The sequence below is a fragment of the Periophthalmus magnuspinnatus genome, chromosome 20 (assembly GCF_009829125.3).
Source record: "Periophthalmus magnuspinnatus isolate fPerMag1 chromosome 20, fPerMag1.2.pri, whole genome shotgun sequence".
NCBI classification, from domain to species: domain Eukaryota; kingdom Metazoa; phylum Chordata; class Actinopteri; order Gobiiformes; family Gobiidae; genus Periophthalmus; species Periophthalmus magnuspinnatus.
In genome coordinates this window covers 9,253,860-9,277,850 of record NC_047145.1, presented here as the reverse complement: position 1 = coordinate 9,277,850, position 23,991 = coordinate 9,253,860, and the positions used below count along the sequence as shown (strand labels likewise).

The following is a 23,991-nucleotide window of genomic DNA, read 5'->3' as shown; positions in this document are numbered from 1 at the left end:
GATATGCTTAAAAAGTCAAATAAAATACTTAAAGGTAGAAAATATATACAACAGCAGCATCAGAACAACAGTGCAAACATGACTTATTAAAGTGACCGGTGTTATAAAGTGTCCACTTTTGTGCAAATAAGTGTTCATGAGACAAACTGCAGAGGGAAAGAAACTGTTCTTATGACGAGAGGTTCTGGTCCCAATGGACCGTAGCCTCCTGCCAGAGGGAAGTGGCTCAAATAGTCCAAGTCCAGGGTGAAAGGTGTCAGCTGCTATACGGCCTGTTCACCCCCAAGTCCTGGAGACAGGTCCTGTAGAGATGGAAGGCTGCAGCCAATCACCTTGACTGAGCATTTTGCCCAGATTGTTGCATCGCAGGTAAAAATCTGGATTTATGCTGTCTATTTCTTAAACCCATAAACTATCTCATGGTTTCTGTGGTAAGAACACATTGCTCTATTAGCATAGTATTCACAAGGGATAGGGACTTTTACTGTTTACTTTCCCATTGTTCATTTAGCCCCAACGCCTAAATGACTCATGGGAAACAGAGATGAAGTATATCCTCCAAATGCAGACATTATTTCAAGTTAGAAAATGTGAACTACTTCTCCTAGGTGACCAAAAGCTTGTTTAAAAGCAAATTAAAGTCACAAGAATGCATCAGACGTTCTTTTAAAAACTCATATATTTCATTTTTAAACTGCATATTGCACTTACCCATCTCAACACATTATCATATTAACAAGTAAATGGGGCTAATAAAACTATTTGGCTCTGTAGCATTCACACACAATTAACTCACTGCTGGTGTCCCCTTCCCTCAGAGCAATGTACTGTACAGCTCCAACATGAACATATTAGTCTGACGAGGAGCCCTGCACTCCAAATGATCCATGCACCGCACAAGTCGCTCCAAACCAAAACATTATGATTGACAAGAATGATGACAGCTCACACACCCTCACCACGGACAGTTACACAGAGAACATAAGCCTCATTTTCAAGCGTTTCTGGTGGTATTACTAGGGATTTCAGGATTATTTTGTTAATTGCTAATATGTTATCAAACAAAAAGATAATAGCAAAAAGCAGTTTTAATCCAATTTATTCTCCAAATACGTAGATCCAAATGTAAGGTATTTTTTTCTGCGTTGTAATGTGTAAGTTTTTTCTTAAGGCCAAAATGAGATGACTATAATTACGTAGGAGCATTCTGTGTACTGGGGGGTATTTGGGTATTTGAGTATTCTGTCTGCAGTGGACAGTATGTATCATCCAAAGTACTGTGTTTGTCATCCAAAAGTACTTAGAACCTGATAAAGTTCTGTTGGACCTGGTTGAGTCCTGGTTTGGATCAGTTCTTTCAGGGTGTTCCTGGTGTACAGCGAAGGAAACGTGGTGAACAAGAGGCTTGATGCACTGAATGAAACCTAGTGTGGATATTTGATGCACAAACTGCTCTAACCTTTATTATCACAGAATATACATGCAATATTAGTTAATTTGTGCATTTATTTATTTAACTTTTCCTGAATGCTATAATGTTGTCCCCTCTTAAGAAAGTCGTTGTATTCCATTTCATTCACACATTATCATGTTCAATCTGGCTCAAAACACTGAGCACCTGCTGATGTCATTAGGTGGTTTCTTCTTTGTTCTTCTTCATGTTTTTAAAGTTAGTAACCTTCCCTTGATAATTTCAGTAGTCAAACTGCCAGCACTAAAACATGACTTAAGCTTGTTAGTAGCTTCATTCCAGTCTATGCATCCCCTGTAATACTTTCTAGTGCTAAACTAGTTTGACTTGTTTTCCATACAAATAGATTATAGTTTTAAATGATAAAACAGAAAATGTACGCTTGATTTACTTTGATTGCCTTTGATGACTTAATGTATTGTCATCTGCTAAATTAATGGTATTTCTACAACAATAGTTCAATTTAATAATCAAACTGTTGCAGCTGCAGCACCTAAAATGAAAAACACTTTTAAAATATTTGCATCAAAATGGAAAATGTCAATATCGCCTCTGACTGCAGTTACTTAAAGGGCCCACCAGGTGACAGCATACACAAAAGAAACACCACTTTCTTCCCAGTTCCTGCAAAGACTTTTTCATGCTGTTCTTTTAATCGATGTTATGTTTTTACGTAGTCTCAGTTGAATTGGGGTTGTATAAAAATAGGCTATGTTTAAAAGGCGCACTGTGTAACTTTTCTGCCACTTGCTTTTCTCCATGGAGATTGTGTTAATTTGCCTGGGATGTTCCACCGTATGGCAATGAACTATTTGTTGCATTTATTCAATTACAGGTTTTTATTGCTCAGAAATACGTTGAAAAACATAAATACTCACATACTCACTGCCAGCAGGCTCGCCTCTCCACAGATCTGACCTGTAACTTGGCCTAGTATACTCACCTTCAGGTATCCATGGAATACCAAACTGTCAAACATTGTAGGAAAAGCAACAACATCTCCATGGAGACAAAGCCAAGCACCAAAAAAGTTACATAGTTTACCTTTATTTATTTCATTTCAGACCAATCATCTTTATATGAGTGATACTTTGTTTTGCCAAGACACTTTTATAATTGTAATACTTCCATAAAAATAAAATAAAGATCAGACGACATGATAGTATGCTGGAACACAGGAAATGGGAGCAGCCGTATTCCCAAGCTCACATTCCCAGGAGAATAAACAGTATTCACAGACGGGTCAGTCACTTATTTACATGTGAAAGACCCCACTCCCCTGAAAGCAGAGGTCAGAGAGCTCTCAGAAGACTCTGTGGCACAACGGTAGCGCGTCTGACTCCAGATCAGAAGGTTGCGTGTTCAAATCACGTCAGGGTCAGGTATTTTGAAAAAAAGGTTTGGTGAAGTAGGGTTGTCAAAAGCAGCACAAATCAGATACTAGTCGATATAGTAAAACTAGTAGAGAAAGTGTAAGACCACATAAATTAGTACCATGGACAACTTACCTGCAGATAAAAGAAAGTACTACGGTTTAATGTTGGAAATCACAATCCATTGTCAAAACAAAGAGTGTTATTAATTGGAATCGGTATTGAGTATCAAGTCTCTTCCTTAGCATCGGAAATTTTAGTGTCGTGACAGCACTGATAGGGTAAGCGTTATGTGCCATTCAGGAAATCTTCAAACTTCAAATGATTCATCTGCAAAGGAAAGAAAGCAAAACAATCATCATTGCCAAATGTATATATAGTGTATATATCTATATATTCATCACATAGTTATACATATACACAGAGGTGGGTAGTACACAGTTACTTGACTTAAGTAACTTTTAAAGGTTCTATATTTAGCAAAATAGACTCTTGTGAGCTTCAGACATGTTAAAGTGTTGTTACATCATCAAAAGCATATTCAGTTTAATGTTTTGTTTAATTCACATGGTGGAGTAACTCTCCAAAGCCACATCTCCAAAGCTCAAAATGCTCTGTTCCACCTTATGATGTCATGAAGCGGTAGTTTTCAAGTTAACAGCTCCTTTTACCTTTTGTTCAGCATAGATTGGCTCAGAATGCTTCCTAATTTCTCTCTAAAGTGAGGAATAACTTTGGACCACTGCAAAAACTGAAATAGTTGTTTTTTCACATTTTAAGATTGTAAAAATCAGGTACAGCAGCTATAATCACTGCAGCCATAGTACCTCATGGTTTAGGTTAAGGCTCAGTATGTAACTTTTTGTTCTTTCACTGGAATAAACAAAAACTAAGTTAAAAACATGTTTTTGTTTTAGTCTATTTTTGGCTGAAAAGTTACACATTGTGACTTTGATCAAAAAAGTATGCCAGGACTTTAAAATGGTTGAAAAACACTGTACTGGTGTTTTATTTCAACACAAAAGGACAATTTGTGGCTACATTTTTGTGGTTTGTGCTGTAATATTTAAAAAGGAAAGATGCTATAATATCACGACACATCACTATAATGTGAAGATCAGCCATGGAGGCAATTTTTTACTGTAAAGATTGTAGCATTCTGGTGTAAGCAAGCATGGCAAATTTCTTCTGGTTGTTTGTTGTTGTTTTTTTTGTTTTGTTTTGTTTTTGTTTTTTTCAACAGCCGTCTCACCTCACTAGAGCCAGTCTCCAAAACACAGTCTGTATAAAAAGTGAGTGTGATGTCACCCACAGCGCTGCACTCCAGTCAAATGAAGCTTGTCGAGGAGAACATTATAGGAGTGAATTTGGAGGCGAGTTCCAGTCTAGAGTGAGGCTGATGAAGGTAACGCCTCTTCCTGCCTGAACCGCTGCTTTAGCACAGAGTGGGCACTTAGCAACACTGTCAATCAAACCTGTTGCTAACACTAATGGGAGTGACGTCAGGGAAAGAAGGCGCCTAATTTGTCTGTTATTAATGTTCATATCTTGATTTACAGACACAATAGTAAAATAAAAAATACCAGGATCCTGTAGAGTGGGTCAATACAAACATTTTAAGACCAAAATGACAAGACTCACTGCAGCAGTTACAGGGAGAGGAGTGACAATTTTTCAATGTGAAGTGAATTGGAGTTTATTAAGTGCATTTATGTATACAGTCTATTCTCCAAAACCAACCAGTAACTCACAAATAGGAACTTCACATTAACTTATCGTCATAGCAAGTGTCACATACAAAAGCAGTTACATTAACAACAGATTAACAGTTACAAGAACAACAAAAGGCGTCAGCTCTGATCTAAACACAAAATATCAGACCATTACAATATGTTGCAAAAAGGATCTTTCTTACCATGTATAATGTAGCGAAATGGATAGAGATTTTTTTTCCTGGGAGACAATCACTCCGTTTACATGCATGCCAGGAAAACGGGTAATTTGAGTGGTCCAATTAGATTTTTTAAAATCCATGTATGATTGAGGTGTCGTTTTTTCAAATCTCCCAGATCCCAATAACACATGTGGAGAAGCCGGTACATACTCAGATATCCACTGCACTGCATGTTAGGCGCAGACTAGGAGAGGCATTCAACTACACGAGGTAAGAAACAGCCAGGGAAATACTAGACATGTGTTTGTTTACTTACTCATTTTAGATTAGCAACAATCAGTTGTTTTATTGTTTTGTTCTGCTATGTGAAAGTAAAACCTACCAGAGCCTCAACGTGTTTATTTGAGCATCAGAGAGTTCCTAACATGTCTGAAAATCAAAATCTCAAAGAAAATAAGATACCACATATCTGTTTCTGTGGTTATATGTAGGATGAGCATTTGTGGCATTGCTAAATTACTAGACGCCCCTGAATGCTTTTCATTCGCACCTATTCAGTTCTTTGAGCTGCTGATTTTAATTCAGTTGTTTTGTGCTCTCAGAATTCTGTGCATGTGAACGTGAAAGACCCCACTCCCCTGAAAGCTGAGGTCAGAGAGCTCTCAGAAGACTCTGTGGCGCAACGGTAGCGCGTCTGACTCCAGATCAGAAGGTTGCGTGTTCAAATCACGTCAGGGTCAGGTATTTTGAAAAAAAGGTTTGGTGAAGTAGGGTTATCAAAAGCAGCACAAATCTGATACTAGTCGATATAGTAAAACTAGTAGAGAAAGTGTAAGACCACATAAATTAGTACAATGGACCACTATGGAACTTACCTGCAGATAAAAGAATTTGTGGCTACATTTTTGTGGTTTGTGCTGTAATATTTAAAAAGGAAAGATGCTATAATATCACAACACATCACTATAATGTGAAGATCAGCCATGGAGGCAGTTTTTTACTGTAAAGATTGTAGCATTCTGGTGTAAGCAAGCATGGCAAATTTCTTCTGGTTGTTTGTTGTTGGTTTTTTTTATTGTTTTTTTTTTTGTTTTTTTCAACAGCAGTCTCACCTCACTAGAGCCAGTCTCCAAAACACAGTCTGTATAAAAAGTGAGTGTGATGTCACCCACAGCGCTGCACTCCAGTCAAATGAAGCTTGTCGAGGAGAACATTATAGGAGTGAATTTGGAGGCGAGTTCCAGTCTAGAGTGAGGCTGATGAAGGTAACGCCTCTTCCTGCCCGAACCCCTGCTTTAGCACAGAGTGGGCACTTAGCAACACTGTCAATCAAACCTGTTGCTAACGCTAATGGGAGTGACGTCAGGGAAAGAAGGCGCCTAATTTGTCTGTTATTAATGTTCATATCTTGATTTACAAACACAATAGTAAAATAAAAATACCAGTATCCGGCAAAAGCAGTTACATTAACAACAGATTAACAGTTACAAGAACAACAAAAGGCGTCAGCTCTGATCTAAACACAAAATATCAGACCATTACAATATGTTGCAAAAAGGATCTTTCTTACCATGTATAATGTAGCGAAATGGATAGAGATTTTTTTTCCTGGGAGACAATCACTCCGTTTACATGCATGCCAGGAAAACGGGTAATTTGAGTGGTCCAATTAGATTTTTTAAAATCCATGTACGATTGAGGTGTCGTTTTTTCAAATCTCCCAGATCCCAATAACACATGTGGAGAAGCCGGTACATACTCAGATATCCACTGCACTGCATGTTAGGCGCAGACTAGGAGAGGCATTCAACTACATGAGGTAAGAAACAGCCAGGGAAATACTAGACATGTGTTTGTTTACTTACTCATTTTAGATCAGCAACAATCAGTTGTTTTATTGTTTTGTTCCGCTATGTGAAAGTAAAACCTACCAGAGCCTCAACGTGTTTATTTGTGCATCAGAGAGTTCCTAACATGTCTGAAAATCAAAATCTCAAAGAAAATAAGATACCACATATCTGTTTCTGTGGTTATATGTAGGATGAGCATTTGTGGCATTGTTAAATTACTAGACGCCCCTGAATGCTTTTCATTCGCAACTATTCAGTTCTTTGAGCTGCTGATTTTAATTCAGTTGTTTCGTGCTCTCAGAATTCTGTGCATGTGAATGTACTGGCTGTTAAAAATGTAGTCACTCTGTACAAAACTTTGTCCAGCTGACAGAATTTTGCTATGGACTCTACCTCCATGCTCCATGAATGAGGGATTATACAGACATTTTCTTACAGTAACTACATACAAGTTGGTTACATGACAATGGTTGCCAATTTATTCAGGAAACTGACTATTAGTATGTTTTTCAAATGTAAAAAGGAAATGACTCCTGCGATGGCCGGGAATCGAACCCGGGTCAACTGCTTGGAAGGCAGCTATGCTCACCACTATACCACCATCGCATGTGAAAAGAACAGTTCTCTTCTGGAGGGAAACGTGGAATTTTCACAGAGTGGTGGGAGGAGGGAGGGGTGGAGCTGAGGAGGAGCTGAGGAGGAGCAGACTGGAGGGAAGAGTGCCTCAACTCCTCCATGACGCAGTAATGATGCTGTAACTCTGGAGTTAGAGGATTTATTTTTTTTTATCAGTTCTTTCCATTCAGTCTCCTGTACTCCAGCTCCTGTCCATCTTTGAGACACCACTGAAGAGTCATCAGAGAACTTTGCCTGGGATAGAGAATATAAATTTATCCACTACCTGAAGAAGATGTGAGTCTGGTCATGAGTGAATCTCCTCGAATTCAGATGGATGTGATGGTCCGTCTGCATAAAAAAAATATGGCTACTTATGTGTTAAAAAAAAGGAAAAAATATCACAGGAGACTGAAAAACACTAAACTAAATTCCATTTTGTTCAAAAACATAACCAATGAGCTGTTGTTTCATATGTATCACTGAACTAAAACAATTTATTGCACAGTTGTGTTTGGAGTATGGTTCGAGGTGTGACGGAGGCAGTGGTGACCAGACTGATATTCCTCTGTATCAAAAAATATAGAACGATTCTCGATTTGGAGCTGTACTGGAAATTTGAGATGTACAGAGTGAACAGGGACAGAGACAAGACAATACTGTGAAGAATACCTACATTACTCTCCATGGTACCAGACAGTGTTTCCTTAGCAGCACCTGTGGCATCCAGATCAAGAGAATGTGCAGGGAAGCAACGTTCTCCTAAAGGCTCACCTGGAACTTACACCTGGAGTTGTGTATCTTCTCATGTATAAACACCAAAACTGTTTCATTTTGCTTGCATATTAAATGATGGTTGGATGATTTATGTCAAAACTGTGGCTACCTTGCCTCTTAATCCCTCCCATCAAAAATTGGGAGATGGGTAGAGTTCCGGTCTTTCCCATGTCTTTGTAATGTATTGTCAAAGAGTGTGGTCCCGGCTGGCCAAACAAGCTGCTTGCTTAACTGATACATGTAGCAGTGCTCTATGTAGTATGTTTAAAATATGTGTTAATGGAGTTTGGGAGACTGAAGTTGTGACAACCCCCCAATCAAAGTTCAGTGTTTGCATGCAGTTTTATAAATCCAAATCCTGCTCTAAAAGGACTAGGCTTAATATTTGGATTTCCTGGTATGTAAACATGGTAAATTATAGGGTTCACTTTGCATTTTGGGTAGCTCTGACATATTTAGGTTACAATTTTTGACCACTGATGTAGAACAACTCTGCACCAAACTAGAAATTCTTGATAGAATCTACAGAAGATATTAAAGAGCTAATGCGCACGAAAAACTACCGTAAAACTTTGGGATGAGGACTATTGTAAATGACTTTGTCCAGCAGGATCCCAGAGGGGTGGAGCGGGGGAGGGCCACTGAGGCTCAGCTGAAGTATTTTAGGGTTTGCCGAAGTATTCCTTTAAAGGCACTGTACCTGATTTGTACTGTCTTAAAAATACGCAAAACAAAACTAGTTGATTTTAAACTGTTAAAGGTGGTCCCAAAGTTATTCCTCACTTACCTTATGCATTGCCATCGCAGTAAAGCTAACAACAACTAGCATACTAACGGCGCACTTCCTGATTCTCGGACAGTAAAGTGCTCTATAATTACATGCAGACAGTAAACAGACTTATTTTGACCTCAAGAGCTGCGTATGAAGTAGATCTGGGGCAAGACACATGTTGCTCAAATACATCACATACAGGGACTAACTGAAATACTTTAAACCGGTATATTATAAAAGAAACACTTTTTGAAGTTAAAGTTGTGGACTTAAGACAGAAATGTCTGAAACAAAATAAAGATGATGATGATGATGAGTTTGGTAGACCCCCTCCCCGCTTTACTTCTCCATATTTAAAAAAAAAAAAAAAAAAGCTGTACTAAAGTCATGCACATGGCTTAAAATCCATGTATGTGAAATAAAATCATATACTGAAAGGTCTGTGAGAGATCAGTCATATAGAAATACCCACTTCCTCCTTTCAGCAATGTGTGATTAATGATGTGTATGTCCACTTTGATACATTTAGCAATTCAGCTGTTTATGGGAGATACAGCTTATATACTGTGTCTTCTATTTATGAGCTATGTTTACAAAAGTCAAGACTCTGTGGCGCAACGGTAGCGCGTCTGACTCCAGATCAGAAGGTTGTGTGTTCAAATCACGTCAGGGTCAGTGCTTTTGAATGTATTCTAAGGGGAGCAGCAACAGTCTTAAAGGGCCCGTTATGATGTTGTTTCCTCATCACAAACATACTCGGAGTTGTGTTTGGTTCTATTCACACATGTTTAACACACAAACCCTGCATGTTGAGGATTACTGAAAACACTCTGTTCCACCGTGTGATGTCATGGGGTGATACAGGAAGTGCTCCGCTGTGTTTTAAAACTCCATACAGCGTCACTAGAATCATTTTTGATCATTTCAGTCCTAGATTTGCCAGTCTCTGCTGAACTGAAGTTAAAAGGTAGCTATTAACCTGAAAACCACTTCATGACATCACAAGGTGGAACAGAACATTCTGAGCTATAGAAATAGACAAACTAATAATGCAGGATTACTCAAACATGTGTGAATGAAACAAAACACAACTCCAATTATGTTTTGTTGAGGTAAAGGCATTGTAACATGACTTAAAGCTCTCAAAAGCCAAATATAGGACAGATTGAAAGATGTATAAGTTAAGCGTTTAAGTAAAAGAGTAGAAAGTAAAAATATTTCACGCAGATTTTGAGATCTAATAAATCTTCAAATGTAGTGATTTTGATAAAGGTTTGTGCTGAATTTTGTTCAAAAGAAACAATTACATAATTTTTTTCTGGCTGTTTTTATTTGTATATTTCTGTTTTGATGATGAAAATTTGTACTTAAGGACAACATTTGAGCATTTTTACTTTGTTACATGCCACCACCAACATGTTCAATGGTATGTATTGTTTGTACTTTTACATCATGTATTATGTGCAACATGACTTCATACAAGTTGAATCTTTCATAAATATGTAGCCAGTGTTTTAGTCGTGTATCATTCTTCCATAGGACGCTGTAATGATGCTGTAATTCTGGAGTTAGAGGATTTTATTTTTTTTTATCAGTTCTTTCCATTCAGTCTCCTGTACTCCAGCTCCTGTCCATCTTTGAGACACCACTGAAGAGTCATCAGAGAACTTTGCCTGGGATAGAGAATATAAATTTATCCACTACCTGAAGAAGATGTGAGTCTGGTCATGAGTGAATCTCCTCGAATTCAGATGGATGTGATGGTCCATCTGCATCAAAAAAATATGGCTACTTATGTGTTAAAAAGAAAGGAAAAAATATCACAGGAGACTGAAAAACACTAAACTAAATTCCATTTTGTTCAAAAACATAACCAATGAGCTGTTGTTTCATTTGTATCACTGAACTAAAACAATTTATTGCACAGTTGTGTTTGGAGTATGGTTCGAGGTGTGACGGAGGCAGTGGTGACCAGACTGATATTCCTCTGTATCAAAAAATATAGAACGATTCTCGATTTGGGGCTGTACTGGAAATTTGAGATGTACAGAGTGAACAGGGACAGAGACAAGACAATACTGTGAAGAATACCTACATTACTCTCCATGGTACCAGACAGTGTTTCCTTAGCAGCACCTGTGGCATCCAGATCAAGAGAATGTGCAGGGAAGCAATGTTCTCCTAAAGGCTCACCTGGAACTTACACCTGGAGTTGTGTATCTTCTCATGTATAAACACCAAAACTGTTTCATTTTGCTTGCATATTAAATGATGGTTGGATGATTTATGTCTCAAATTTATATAAACAAGATGTGGTTACCTTGCCTCTTAATCCCTCCCATCAAAAATTGGGAGATGGGTAGAGTTCCGGTCTTTCCCATGTCTTTGTAATGTATTGTCAAAGAGTGTGGTCCCGGCTGGCCAAACAATCTGCTTGCTTAACTGATACATGTAGCAGTGCTCTATGTAGTATGTTTAAAATATGTGTTAATGGAGTTTGGGAGACTGAAGTCGTGACAACCCCCCAATCAAAGTTCAGTGTTTGCATGCAGTTTTATAAATCCAAATCCTGCTCTAAAAGGACTAGGCTTAATATTTGGATTTCCTGGTATGTAAACATGGTAAATTATAGGGTTCACTTTGCATTTTGGGCAGCTCTGACATATTTAGGTTACAATTTTTGACCACTGATGTAGAACAACTCTGCACCAAACTAGAAATTCTTGATAGAATCTACAGAAGATATTAAAGAGCTAATGCGTATGAAAAACTACCGTAAAACTTTGGGATGAGGACTATTGTAAATGACTTTGTCCAGCAGCATCCCAGAGGGGTGGAGCGGGGGAGGGCCACTGAGGCTCAGCTGAAGTATTTTAGGGTTTGCCGAAGTATTCCTTTAAAGGCACTATACCTGATTTTTACTGTCTTAAAAACACGCAAAACAAAACTAGTTGATTTTAAACTGTTAACGGTGGTCCCAAAGTTATTCCTCACTTACCTTATGCATTGCCATCGCAGTAAAGCTAACAACAACTAGCATACTAACGGCGCACTTCCTGATTCTCGGACAGTAAAGTGCTCTATAATTACATGCAGACAGTAAACAGACTTATTTTGACCTCAAGAGCTGCGTATGAAGTAGATCTGGGGCAAGACACATGTTGCTCAAATACATCACATACAGGGACTAACTGAAATACTTTAAATACCGGTATATTATAAAAGAAACACTTTTTGAAGTTAAAGTTGTGGACTTAAGACAGAAATGTCTGAAACAAAATAAAGATGATGATGATGATGAGTTTGGTAGACCCCCTTCCCGCTTTACTTCTCCATATTTAAAAAAAAAAAAAAAGCTGTACTAAAGTCATGCACATGGCTTAAAATCCATGTATGTGAAATGAAATCATATACTGAAAGGTCTGTGAGAGAACAATCATATAGAAATACCCACTTCCTCCTTTCAGCAATGTGTGATTAATGATGTGTATGTCCATTTGATACGTTTAGCAATTCAGCTGTTTATGGGAGATACAGTTTATATACTGTGTCTTCTATTTATGAGCTATGTTTACAAAAGGCAAGACTCTGTGGCGCAACGGTAGCGTGTCTGACTCCAGATCAGAAGGTTGCGTGTTCAAATCACGTCAGGGTCAGGTATTTTGAAAAAAAGGTTTGATGAAGTAGGTTTATCAAAAGCAGCACAAATCAGATACTAGTCGATATAGTAAAACTAGTAGAGAAAGTGTAAGACCACATAAATTACTACCATGGAACTTACCTGCAGATAAAAGAAAGTACTATGGTTTAATGTTGGAAATCACATTCCATTGTCAAAACGAAGAGCATTTTTAATTGGAATCGGTATTGAGTATCAAGTCTCTTCCTTAGTATCGAAATTGAGTTTGAAATTTTAGTGTCGTGACAGCACTGATAGGGTAAGCGTTATGTGCCGTTCAGGAAATCTTCAAACTTCAAATGATTCATCTGCAAAGGAAAGAAAGCAAAACAATCATCACTGCCAAATGTATATATACTGTATATATCTATATATTCATCACATAGTTATACATATACACAGAGGTGGGTAGGACTCAGTTACTTTACTTGAGTAACTTTTAAAGGTTCTATATTTAGCAAAATAGACTCTCGTGAGCTTCAGACATGTTAAAGTGTTGTCATCATCAAAAGCATATTCAGTTTAATGTTTTGTTTAATTCACACGGTGGAGTAACTCTCCAAAGCTGCATCTCCAAAGCTCAAAATGATCTGTTCCACCTTATGATGTCATGAAGCAGTAGTTTTCAAGTTAACACCTCCTTTTACCTTTTGTTCAGCATAGATTGGCTCAGAATGCTTCCTAATTTCTCTCCAAAGTGAGGAATAACTTTGGACCACTGCAAAAACTGAAATAGTAGTTTTTTCCACATTTTAAGATTGTAAAAATCAGGTATAATCACTGCAGCCATAGTACCTCATGGTTTAGGTTAAGGCTCAGTATGTAACTTTTTGTTCTTTCACTGGAATAAATAAATTAAAAACATGTTTTTGTTTTAGTCTATTTTTGGCTGAAAAGTTACACATTGTGACTTTGATCAAAAAAGTATGCCAGGACTTTAAAATGGCTGAAAAACACTGTACTGGTGTTTTATTTCAACACAAAAGGACAATTTGTGGCTACATTTTTGTGGTTTGTGCTGTAATATTTAAAAAGGAAAGATGCTATAATATCACAACACATCACTATAATGTGAAGATCAGCCATGGAGGCAGTTTTTTACTGTAAAGATTGTAGCATTCTGGTGTAAGCAAGCATGGCAAATTTCTTCTGGTTGTTTGTTGTTGTTTTTTTTGTTTTGTTTTGTTTTTGTTTTTTTCAACAGCCGTCTCACCTCACTAGAGCCAGTCTCCAAAACACAGTCTGTATAAAAAGTGAGTGTGATGTCACCCACAGCGCTGCACTCCAGTCAAATGAAGCTTGTCGAGGAGAACGTTATAGGAGTGAATTTGGAGGCGAGTTCCAGTCTAGAGTGAGGCTGATGAAGGTAACACCTCTTCCTGCCCGAACCCCTGCTTTAGCACAGAGTGGGCACTTAGCAACACTGTCAATCAAACCTGTTGCTAACGCTAATGGGAGTGACGTCAGGGAAAGAAGGCGCCTAATTTGTCTGTTATTAATGTTCATATCTTGATTTACAGACACAATAGTAAAATAAAAATACCAGGATCCTGTAGAGCGGGTCAATACGAACATTTTAAGACCAAAATGACAAGACTCACTGCAGCAGTTACAGGGAGAGGAGTGACAATTTTTCAATGTAAAGTGAATTGGAGTTTATTAAGTGCATTTATGTATACAGTCTATTCTCCAAAACCAACCAGTAACTCACAAATAGGAACTTCACATTAACTTATCGTCATAGCAAGTGTCACATACAAAAGCAGTTACATTAACAACAGATTAACAGTTACAAGAACAACAAAAGGCGTCAGCTCTGATCTAAACACAAAATATCAGACCATTACAATATGTTGCAAAAAGGATCTTTCTTACCATGTATAATGTAGCGAAATGGATAGAGATTTTTTTTTCCTGGGAGACAATCACTCCGTTTACATGCATGCCAGGAAAACGGGTAATTTGAGTGGTCCAATTAGATTTTTTAAAATCCATGTACGATTGAGGTGTCGTTTTTTCAAATCTCCCAGATCCCAATAACACATGTGGAGAAGCCGGTACATACTCAGATATCCACTGCACTGCATGTTAGGCGCAGACTAGGAGAGGCATTCAACTACACGAGGTAAGAAACAGCCAGGGAAATACTAGACATGTGTTTGTTTACTTACTCATTTTAGATCAGCAACAATCAGTTGTTTTATTGTTTTGTTCCGCTATGTGAAAGTAAAACCTACCAGAGCCTCAACGTGTTTATTTGTGCATCAGAGAGTTCCTAACATGTCTGAAAATCAAAATCTCAAAGAAAATAAGATACCACATATCTGTTTCTGTGGTTATATGTAGGATGAGCATTTGTGGCATTGCTAAATTACTAGACGCCCCTGAATGCTTTTCATTCGCACCTATTCAGTTCTTTGAGCTGCTGATTTTAATTCAGTTGTTTCGTGCTCTCAGAATTCTGTGCATGTGAACGTGAAAGACCCCACTCCCCTGAAAGCTGAGGTCAGAGAGCTCTCAGAAGACTCTGTGGCGCAACGGTAGTGCGTCTGACTCCAGATCAGAAGGTTGCGTGTTCAAATCACGTCAGGGTCAGGTATTTTGAAAAAAAGGTTTGGTGAAGTAGGGTTATCAAAAGCAGCACAAATCTGATACTAGTCGATATAGTAAAACTAGTAGAGAAAGTGTAAGACCACATAAATTAGTACAATGGACCACTATGGAACTTACCTGCAGATAAAAGAATTTGTGGTTTGTGCTGTAATATTTAAAAAGGAAAGATGCTATAATATCACAACACATCACTATAATGTGAAGATCAGCCATGGAGGCAGTTTTTTACTGTAAAGATTGTAGCATTCTGGTGTAAGCAAGCATGGCAAATTTCTTCTGGTTGTTTGTTGTTGGGGTTTTTTTTATTGTTTTTTTTTTTGTTTTTTTCAACAGCAGTCTCACCTCACTAGAGCCAGTCTCCAAAACACAGTCTGTATAAAAAGTGAGTGTGATGTCACCCACAGCGCTGCACTCCAGTCAAATGAAGCTTGTCGAGGAGAACATTATAGGAGTGAATTTGGAGGCGAGTTCCAGTCTAGAGTGAGGCTGATGAAGGTAACGCCTCTTCCTGCCCGAACCCCTGCTTTAGCACAGAGTGGGCACTTAGCAACACTGTCAATCAAACCTGTTGCTAACGCTAATGGGAGTGACGTCAGGGAAAGAAGGCGCCTAATTTGTCTGTTATTAATGTTCATATCTTGATTTACAGACACAATAGTAAAATAAAAATACCAGGATCCTGTAGAGTGGGTCAATACAAACATTTTAAGACCAAAATGACAAGACTCACTGCAGCAGTTACAGGGAGAGGAGTGACAATTTTTCACTGTGAAGTGAATTGGAGTTTATTAAGTGCATTTATGTATACAGTCTATTCTCCAAAACCAACCAGTAACTCACAAATAGGAACTTCACATTAACTTATCGTCATAGCAAGTGTCACATACAAAAGCAGTTACATTAACAACAGATTAACAGTTACAAGAACAACAAAAGGCGTCAGCTCTGATCTAAACACAAAATATCAGACCATTACAATATGTTGCAAAAAGGATCTTTCTTACCATGTATAATGTAGCGAAATGGATAGAGATTTTTTTTTCCTGGGAGACAATCACTCCGTTTACATGCATGCCAGGAAAACGGGTAATTTGAGTGGTCCAATTAGATTTTTTAAAATCCATGTACGATTGAGGTGTCGTTTTTTCAAATCTCCCAGATCCCAATAACACATGTGGAGAAGCCGGTACATACTCAGATATCCACTGCACTGCATGTTAGGCGCAGACTAGGAGAGGCATTCAACTACACGAGGTAAGAAACAGCCAGGGAAATACTAGACATGTGTTTGTTTACTTACTCATTTTAGATCAGCAACAATCAGTTGTTTTATTGTTTTGTTCCGCTATGTGAAAGTAAAACCTACCAGAGCCTCAACGTGTTTATTTGTGCATCAGAGAGTTCCTAACATGTCTGAAAATCAAAATCTCAAAGAAAATAAGATACCACATATCTGTTTCTGTGGTTATATGTAGGATGAGCATTTGTGGCATTGCTAAATTACTAGACGCCCCTGAATGCTTTTCATTCGCACCTATTCAGTTCTTTGAGCTGCTGATTTTAATTCAGTTGTTTCGTGCTCTCAGAATTCTGTGCATGTGAACGTGAAAGACCCCACTCCCCTGAAAGCAGAGGTCAGAGACCTCTCAGAAGACTCTGTGGTGCAACGGTAGCACGTCTGACTCCAGATCAGAAGGTTGCGTGTTCAAATCACGTCAGGGTCAGGTATTTTGAAAAAAAGGTTTGGTGAAGTAGGGTTATCAAAAGCAGCACAAATCTGATACTAGTCGATATAGTAAAACTAGTAGAGAAAGTGTAAGACCACATAAATTAGTACAATGGACCACTATGGAACTTACCTGCAGATAAAAGAATTTGTGGCTACATTTTTGTGGTTTGTGCTGTAATATTTAAAAAGGAAAGATGCTATAATATCACAACACATCACTATAATGTGAAGATCAGCCATGGAGGCAGTTTTTTACTGTAAAGATTGTAGCATTCTGGTGTAAGCAAGCATGGCAAATTTCTTCTGGTTGTTTGTTGTTGGTTTTTTTTTTATTGTTTTTTTTTTTGTTTTTTTCAACAGCAGTCTCACCTCACTAGAGCCAGTCTCCAAAACACAGTCTGTATAAAAAGTGAGTGTGATGTCACCCACAGCGCTGCACTCCAGTCAAATGAAGCTTGTCGAGGAGAACATTATAGGAGTGAATTTGGAGGTGAGTTCCAGTCTAGAGTGAGGCTGATGAAGGTAACGCCTCTTCCTGCCTGAACCGCTGCTTTAGCACAGAGTGGGCACTTAGCAACACTGTCAATCAAACCTGTTGCTAACGCTAATGGGAGTGACGTCAGGGAAAGAAGGCGCCTAATTTGTCTGTTATTAATGTTCATATCTTGATTTACAGACACAATAGTAAAATAAAAATACCAGTATCCGGCAAAAGCAGTTACATTAACAACAGATTAACAGTTACAAGAATAACAAAAGGCGTCAGCTCTGATCTAAACACAAAATATCAGACCATTACAATATGTTGCAAAAAGGATCTTTCTTACCATGTATAATGTAGCGAAATGGATAGAGATTTTTTTTCCTGGGAGACAATCACTCCTTTTACATGCATGCCAGGAAAACGGGTAATTTGAGTGGTCCAATTAGATTTTTTAAAATCCATGTATGATTGAGGTGTCGTTTTTTTCAAATCTCCCAGATCCCAATAACACATGTGGAGAAGCCGGTACATACTCAGATATCCACTGCACTGCATGTTAGGCGCAGACTAGGAGAGGCATTCAACTACACGAGGTAAGAAACAGCCAGGGAAATACTAGACATGTGTTTGTTTACTTACTCATTTTAGATCAGCAACAATCAGTTGTTTTATTGTTTTGTTCCGCTATGTGAAAGTAAAACCTACCAGAGCCTCAACGTGTTTATTTGTGCATCAGAGAGTTCCTAACATGTCTGAAAATCAAAATCTCAAAGAAAATAAGATACCACATATCTGTTTCTGTGGTTATATGTAGGATGAGCATTTGTGGCATTGTTAAATTACTAGACGCCCCTGAATGCTTTTCATTCGCACCTATTCAGTTCTTTGAGCTGCTGATTTTAATTCAGTTGTTTCGTGCTCTCAGAATTCTGTGCATGTGAATGTACTGGCTGTTAAAAATGTAGTCACTCTGTACAAAACTTTGTCCAGCTGACAGAATTTTGCTATGGACTCTACCTCCATGCTCCATGAATGAGGGATTATACAGACATTTTCTTACAGTAACTACATACAAGTTGGTTACATGACAATGGTTGCCAATTTATTCAGGAAACTGACTATTAGTATGTTTTTCAAATGTAAAAAGGAAATGACTCCTGCGATGGCCGGGAATCGAACCCGGGTCAACTGCTTGGAAGGCAGCTATGCTCACCACTATACCACCATCGCATGTGAAAAGAACAGTTCTCTTCTGGAGGGAAACGTGGAATTTTCACAGAGTGGTGGGAGGAGGGAGGGGTGGAGCTGAGGAGGAGCAGACTGGAGGGAAGAGTGCCTCAACTCCTCCATGACGCTGTAATGATGCTGTAACTCTGGAGTTAGAGGATTTTTTTTTTTTTATCAGTTCTTTCCATTCAGTCTCCTGTACTCCAGCTCCTGTCCATCTTTGAGACACCACTGAAGAGTCATCAGAGAACTTTGCCTGGGATAGAGAATATAAATTTATCCACTACCTGAAGAAGATGTGAGTCTGGTCATGAGTGAATCTCCTCGAATTCAGATGGATGTGATGGTCCGTCTGCATAAAAAAAATATGGCTACTTATGTGTTAAAAAAAAAGGAAAAAATATCACAGGAGACTGAAAAACACTAAACTAAATTCCATTTTGTTCAAAAACATAACCAATGAGCTGTTGTTTCATTTGTATCACTGAACTAAAACAATTTATTGCACAGTTGTGTTTGGAGTATGGTTCGAGGTGTGACGGAGGCAGTGGTGACCAGACTGATATTCCTCTGTATCAAAAAATATAGAACGATTCTCGATTTGGAGCTGTACTGGAAATTTGAGATGTACAGAGTGAACAGGGACAGAGACAAGACAATACTGTGAAGAACACCTACATTACTCTCCATGGTACCAGACAGTGTTTCCTTAGCAGCACCTGTGGCATCCAGATCAAGAGAATGTGCAGGGAAGCAACGTTCTCCTAAAGGCTCACCTGGAACTTACACCTGGAGTTGTGTATCTTCTCATGTATAAACACCAAAACTGTTTCATTTTGCTTGCATATTAAATGATGGTTGGATGATTTATGTCAAAACTGTGGCTACCTTGCCTCTTAATCCCTTCCATCAAAAATTGGGAGATGGGTAGAGTTCCGGTCTTTCCCATGTCTTTGTAATGTATTGTCAAAGAGTGTGGTCCCGGCTGGCCAAACAAGCTGCTTGCTTAACTGATACATGTAGCAGTGCTCTATGTAGTATGTTTAAAATATGTGTTAATGGAGTTTGGGAGACTGACGTTGTGACAACCCCCCAATCAAAGTTCAGTGTTTGCATGCAGTTTTATAAATCCAAATCCTGCTCTAAAAGGACTAGGCTTAATATTTGGATTTCCTGGTATGTAAACATGGTAAATTATAGGGTTCACTTTGCATTTTGGGTAGCTCTGACATATTTAGGTTACAATTTTTGACCACTGATGTAGAACAACTCTGCACCAAACTAGAAATTCTTGATAGAATCTACAGAAGATATTAAAGAGCTAATGCGCACGAAAAACTACAGTAAAACTTTGGGATGAGGACTATTGTAAATGACTTTGTCCAGCAGGATCCCAGAGGGGTGGAGCGGGGGAGGGCCACTGAGGCTCAGCTGAAGTATTTTAGGGTTTGCCGAAGTATTCCTTTAAAGGCACTGTACCTGATTTGTACTGTCTTAAAAATACGCAAAACAAAACTAGTTGATTTTAAACAGTTAAAGGTGGTCCCAAAGTTATTCCTCACTTACCTTATGCATTGCCATCGCAGTAAAGCTAACAACAACTAGCATACTAACGGCGCACTTCCTGATTCTCGGACATTAAAGTGCTCTATAATTACATGCAGACAGTAAACAGACTTATTTTGGCCTCAAGAGCTGCGTATGAAGTAGATCTGGGGCAAGACACCTGTTGCTCAAATACATCACATACAGGGACTAACTGAAATACTTTAAATACCGGTATATTATAAAAGAAACACTTTTTGAAGTTAAAGTTGTGGACTTAAGACAGAAATGTCTGAAACAAAATAAAGATGATGATGATGATGAGTTTGGTAGACCCCCTCCCCGCTTTACTTCTCCATATTTAAAAAAAAAAAAAAAAAAAAGCTGTACTAAAGTCATGCACATGGCTTAAAATCCATGTATGTGAAATAAAATCATATACTTAAAGGTCTGTGAGAGATCAGTCATATAGAAATACCCACTTCCTCCTTTCAGCAATGTGTGATTAATGATGTGTATGTCCACTTTGATACATTTAGCAATTCAGCTGATTATGGGAGATACAGCTTATATACTGTGTCTTCTATTTATGAGCTATGTTTACAAAAGTCAAGACTCTGTGGCGCAACGGTAGCGCGTCTGACTCCAGATCAGAAGGTTGTGTGTTCAAATCACGTCAGGGTCAGAGCTTTTGAATGTATTCTAAGGGGAGCAGCAACAGTCTTAAAGGGCCCGTTATGATGTTGTTTCCTCATCACAAACATACTCAGAGTTGTGTTTGGTTCTATTCACACATGTTTAACACACAAACCCTGCATGTTGAGGATTACTGAAAACACTCTGTTCCACCGTGTGATGTCATGGGGTGATACAGGAAGTGCTCCGCTGTGTTTTAAAACTCCATACAGCGTCACTAGAATCATTTTTGATCATTTCAGTCCTAGATTTGCCAGTCTCTGCTGAACTGAAGGTAAAAGGTAGCTATTAACCTGAAAACCACTTCATGACATCACAAGGTGGAACAGAACATTCTGAGCTATAGAAATAGACAAACTAATAATGCAGGATTACTCAAACATGTGTGAATGAAACAAAACACAACTCCAATTATGTTTTGTTGAGGTAAAGGCATTATAACATGACTTAAAGCTCTCAAGAGCCAAATATAGGACAGATTGAAAGATGTATAAGTTAAGCGTTTAAGTAAAAGAGTAGAAAGTAAAAATATTTCACGCAGATTTTGAGATCTAATAAATCTTCAAATGTAGTGATTTTGATAAAGGTTTGTGCTGAATTTTGTTCAAAAGAAACAATTACATAATTTTTTTCTGGCTGTTTTTATTTGTATATTTCTGTTTTGATGATGAAAATTTGTACTTAAGGACAACATTTGACCATTTTTACTTTGTTACATGCCACCACCAACATGTTCAATGGTATGTATTGTTTGTACTTTTACATCATGTATTATGTGCAACATGACTTCATACAAGTTGAATCTTTCATAAATATGTAGCCAGTGTTTTAGTCGTGTATCATTCTTCCACAGGAAACTGGATGGATGCAGTTATTCATTTGATATTAAAAACTATTGAAGCATGACATAGTTGTTTTATACATCAATTTAAACCAATGACAAATTATAGCCTGCATGTCTTTAGCTTGTTTTTAACATATGTCAAATGTGTCTTAGATTTTACTCCAGTGTTGTCCCACACCCAATCCAAAAGTACAGTCTCACTGCCCCCCCTCTGCTCCACCCCTCCCTCCTCCCACCACACTCTGAAAAATACCACATTTCACTGGAGGCTAAAACAACTCATTTTTCATGCGATGGTGGTATAGTGGTGAGCATAGCTGCCTTCCAAGCAGTTGACCTGGGTTCGATTCCCGGCCATCGCAGACTACACTGGGACCTTTTTTATGCTACTATGAGTGGAGCATCTGGATAATGTCATACACCAGGGGTGTCAAACTCAATGTATATACTGTACTTGTATATATACAAGTGCTTCCTCCAAAATGGTTTGACATGCTGGTTCTCCTTGTTGGGGCTGGAGGCCTGAATGGCGAAGGCCCTTCTCAGTCTGGAGAGGAAGCGTGACAGGGCAGACTTCTTGGTCTGGAAGGCTCTCAGCTCACTGTTCAGATGTTTCACAACAGCTACTTCCAAAGCTGCAGTGTCAGCCTTATCCATAGCCCTCAGCTCTGCTTCAGCGGAGCCATATTCCTCTGTCAGAGACTTGGCTGTTCTTTGGCCGATTTGAAATATGTCATCCAGTTTGATTTGACATTGGCTATCCACAATAAGGTGGCCCTGGATCTTCCTCAGCAGCCACACACTCATGAGGCCAATTCTGTGCCGCTCCTCTGACCCAGCCATTTCAAAGGCTTCTTCGACCAAGGCAGACGACAAGTCCAGAGCTACTGGACATGCTGTGGGATGTTTTCTCTGGCCTTCTGGTCTAACTGAAGTCTGGTTGGTCGTTGTTGGCAGATCAGTCACAGGTTTCTCTCCATCAGTGTTCACAGCAGTGGCTGGTTCATTGATGCTCTGGTGTCCTTGGGCCAGAGTTTGAAGTGGGCTGCAAACATCTAGAGACTGCTCCTCATCAGCATGCAGCACCAGGTTCTCTAATGCCGGCAGGACTTCTTCCTCCCGCTCTGGGGATGGGGCGACCTTGGGGATATCACCTATCTGCTGATGGGTGTCTCCTACTTTGAATTTTGTTCAAAAGAAACAATTACATTTATTTTTTTTCTGGCTGTTTTTATTTGTATATTTCTGTTTTGATGAATTTGTACTTAAGGACAACATTTGACCATTTTTACTTTGTTACATGCCACCACCAACATGTTCAATGGTATGTATTGTTTGTACTTTTACATCATGTATTATGTGCAACATGACTTCATACAAGTTGAATCTTTCATAAATATGTAGCCAGTGTTTTAGTCGTGTATCATTCTTCCATAGGACGCTGTAATGATGCTGTAATTCTGGAGTTAGAGGATTTTATTTTTTTTTATCAGTTCTTTCCATTCAGTCTCCTGTACTCCAGCTCCTGTCCATCTTTGAGACACCACTGAAGAGTCATCAGAGAACTTTGCCTGGGATAGAGAATATAAATTTATCCACTACCTGAAGAAGATGAGTCTGGTCATGAGTGAATCTCCTCGAATTCAGATGGATGTGATGGTCCATCTGCATCAAAAAAATATGGCTACTTATGTGTTAAAAAGAAAGGAAAAAATATCACAGGAGACTGAAAAACACTAAACTAAATTCCATTTTGTTCAAAAACATAACCAATGAGCTGTTGTTTCATTTGTATCACTGAACTAAAACAATTTATTGCACAGTTGTGTTTGGAGTATGGTTCGAGGTGTGACGGAGGCAGTGGTGACCAGACTGATATTCCTCTGTATCAAAAAATATAGAACGATTCTCGATTTGGAGCTGTACTGGAAATTTGAGATGTACAGAGTGAACAGGGACAGAGACAAGACAATACTGTGAAGAACACCTACATTACTCTCCATGGTACCAGACAGTGTTTCCTTAGCAGCACCTGTGTGTGAGAATGTGCAGGGAAGCAATGTTCTCCTAAAGGCTCACCTGGAACTTACACCTGGAGCTACAGTGACACATGAAACATTTTTTATATATATTTTAAATTGTCATTTTACACCAGAAGCATCAGAGCTACCCTATACATTGGCTTGTGTATCTTCCCACGTATAAACACCAAAACTGTTTCATTTTGCTTGCATATTAAATGATGGTTGGATGATTTATGTCTCAAAACTGTGGCTACCTTGCCTCTTAATCCCTCCCATCAAAAATTGGGAGATGGGTAGAGTTCCGGTCTTTCCCATGTCTTTGTAAAGTATTGTCAAAGAGTGTGGTCCTGGCTGGCCAAACAAGCTGCTTGCTTAACTGATACATGTAGCAGTGCTCT

At 38.6% G+C, this 23,991-nt stretch overlaps 10 non-coding genes across 10 annotated transcripts; 8 read left to right on the top strand and 2 right to left on the bottom strand.

The window, feature by feature from the left end:
- Positions 1-2,780: 2,780 nt before the first annotated feature.
- Positions 2,781-2,852, top strand: trnaw-cca (transfer RNA tryptophan (anticodon CCA)). Its single transcript has one exon. It is a non-coding gene; the product is annotated as a tRNA-Trp (tRNA).
- A 2,554-nt stretch (positions 2,853-5,406) lies between these two features.
- On the top strand, positions 5,407-5,478 carry trnaw-cca (transfer RNA tryptophan (anticodon CCA)). The gene has a single exon. It is a non-coding gene; the product is annotated as a tRNA-Trp (tRNA).
- Positions 5,479-7,122: 1,644 nt separating this feature from the next.
- Positions 7,123-7,194, bottom strand: trnag-ucc (transfer RNA glycine (anticodon UCC)). The gene has a single exon. It is a non-coding gene; the product is annotated as a tRNA-Gly (tRNA).
- A 2,161-nt stretch (positions 7,195-9,355) lies between these two features.
- trnaw-cca (transfer RNA tryptophan (anticodon CCA)) lies at positions 9,356-9,427 on the top strand. The gene has a single exon. It is a non-coding gene; the product is annotated as a tRNA-Trp (tRNA).
- Positions 9,428-12,336: 2,909 nt separating this feature from the next.
- Positions 12,337-12,408, top strand: trnaw-cca (transfer RNA tryptophan (anticodon CCA)). Its single transcript has one exon. It is a non-coding gene; the product is annotated as a tRNA-Trp (tRNA).
- Positions 12,409-14,954: 2,546 nt separating this feature from the next.
- Positions 14,955-15,026, top strand: trnaw-cca (transfer RNA tryptophan (anticodon CCA)). Its single transcript has one exon. It is a non-coding gene; the product is annotated as a tRNA-Trp (tRNA).
- Positions 15,027-16,696: 1,670 nt separating this feature from the next.
- trnaw-cca (transfer RNA tryptophan (anticodon CCA)) lies at positions 16,697-16,768 on the top strand. Its single transcript has one exon. It is a non-coding gene; the product is annotated as a tRNA-Trp (tRNA).
- Positions 16,769-18,415: 1,647 nt separating this feature from the next.
- trnag-ucc (transfer RNA glycine (anticodon UCC)) lies at positions 18,416-18,487 on the bottom strand. Its single transcript has one exon. It is a non-coding gene; the product is annotated as a tRNA-Gly (tRNA).
- A 2,155-nt stretch (positions 18,488-20,642) lies between these two features.
- On the top strand, positions 20,643-20,714 carry trnaw-cca (transfer RNA tryptophan (anticodon CCA)). Its single transcript has one exon. It is a non-coding gene; the product is annotated as a tRNA-Trp (tRNA).
- Positions 20,715-21,859: 1,145 nt separating this feature from the next.
- On the top strand, positions 21,860-21,931 carry trnag-ucc (transfer RNA glycine (anticodon UCC)). Its single transcript has one exon. It is a non-coding gene; the product is annotated as a tRNA-Gly (tRNA).
- The last annotated feature ends 2,060 nt before the right edge of the window (positions 21,932-23,991 follow it).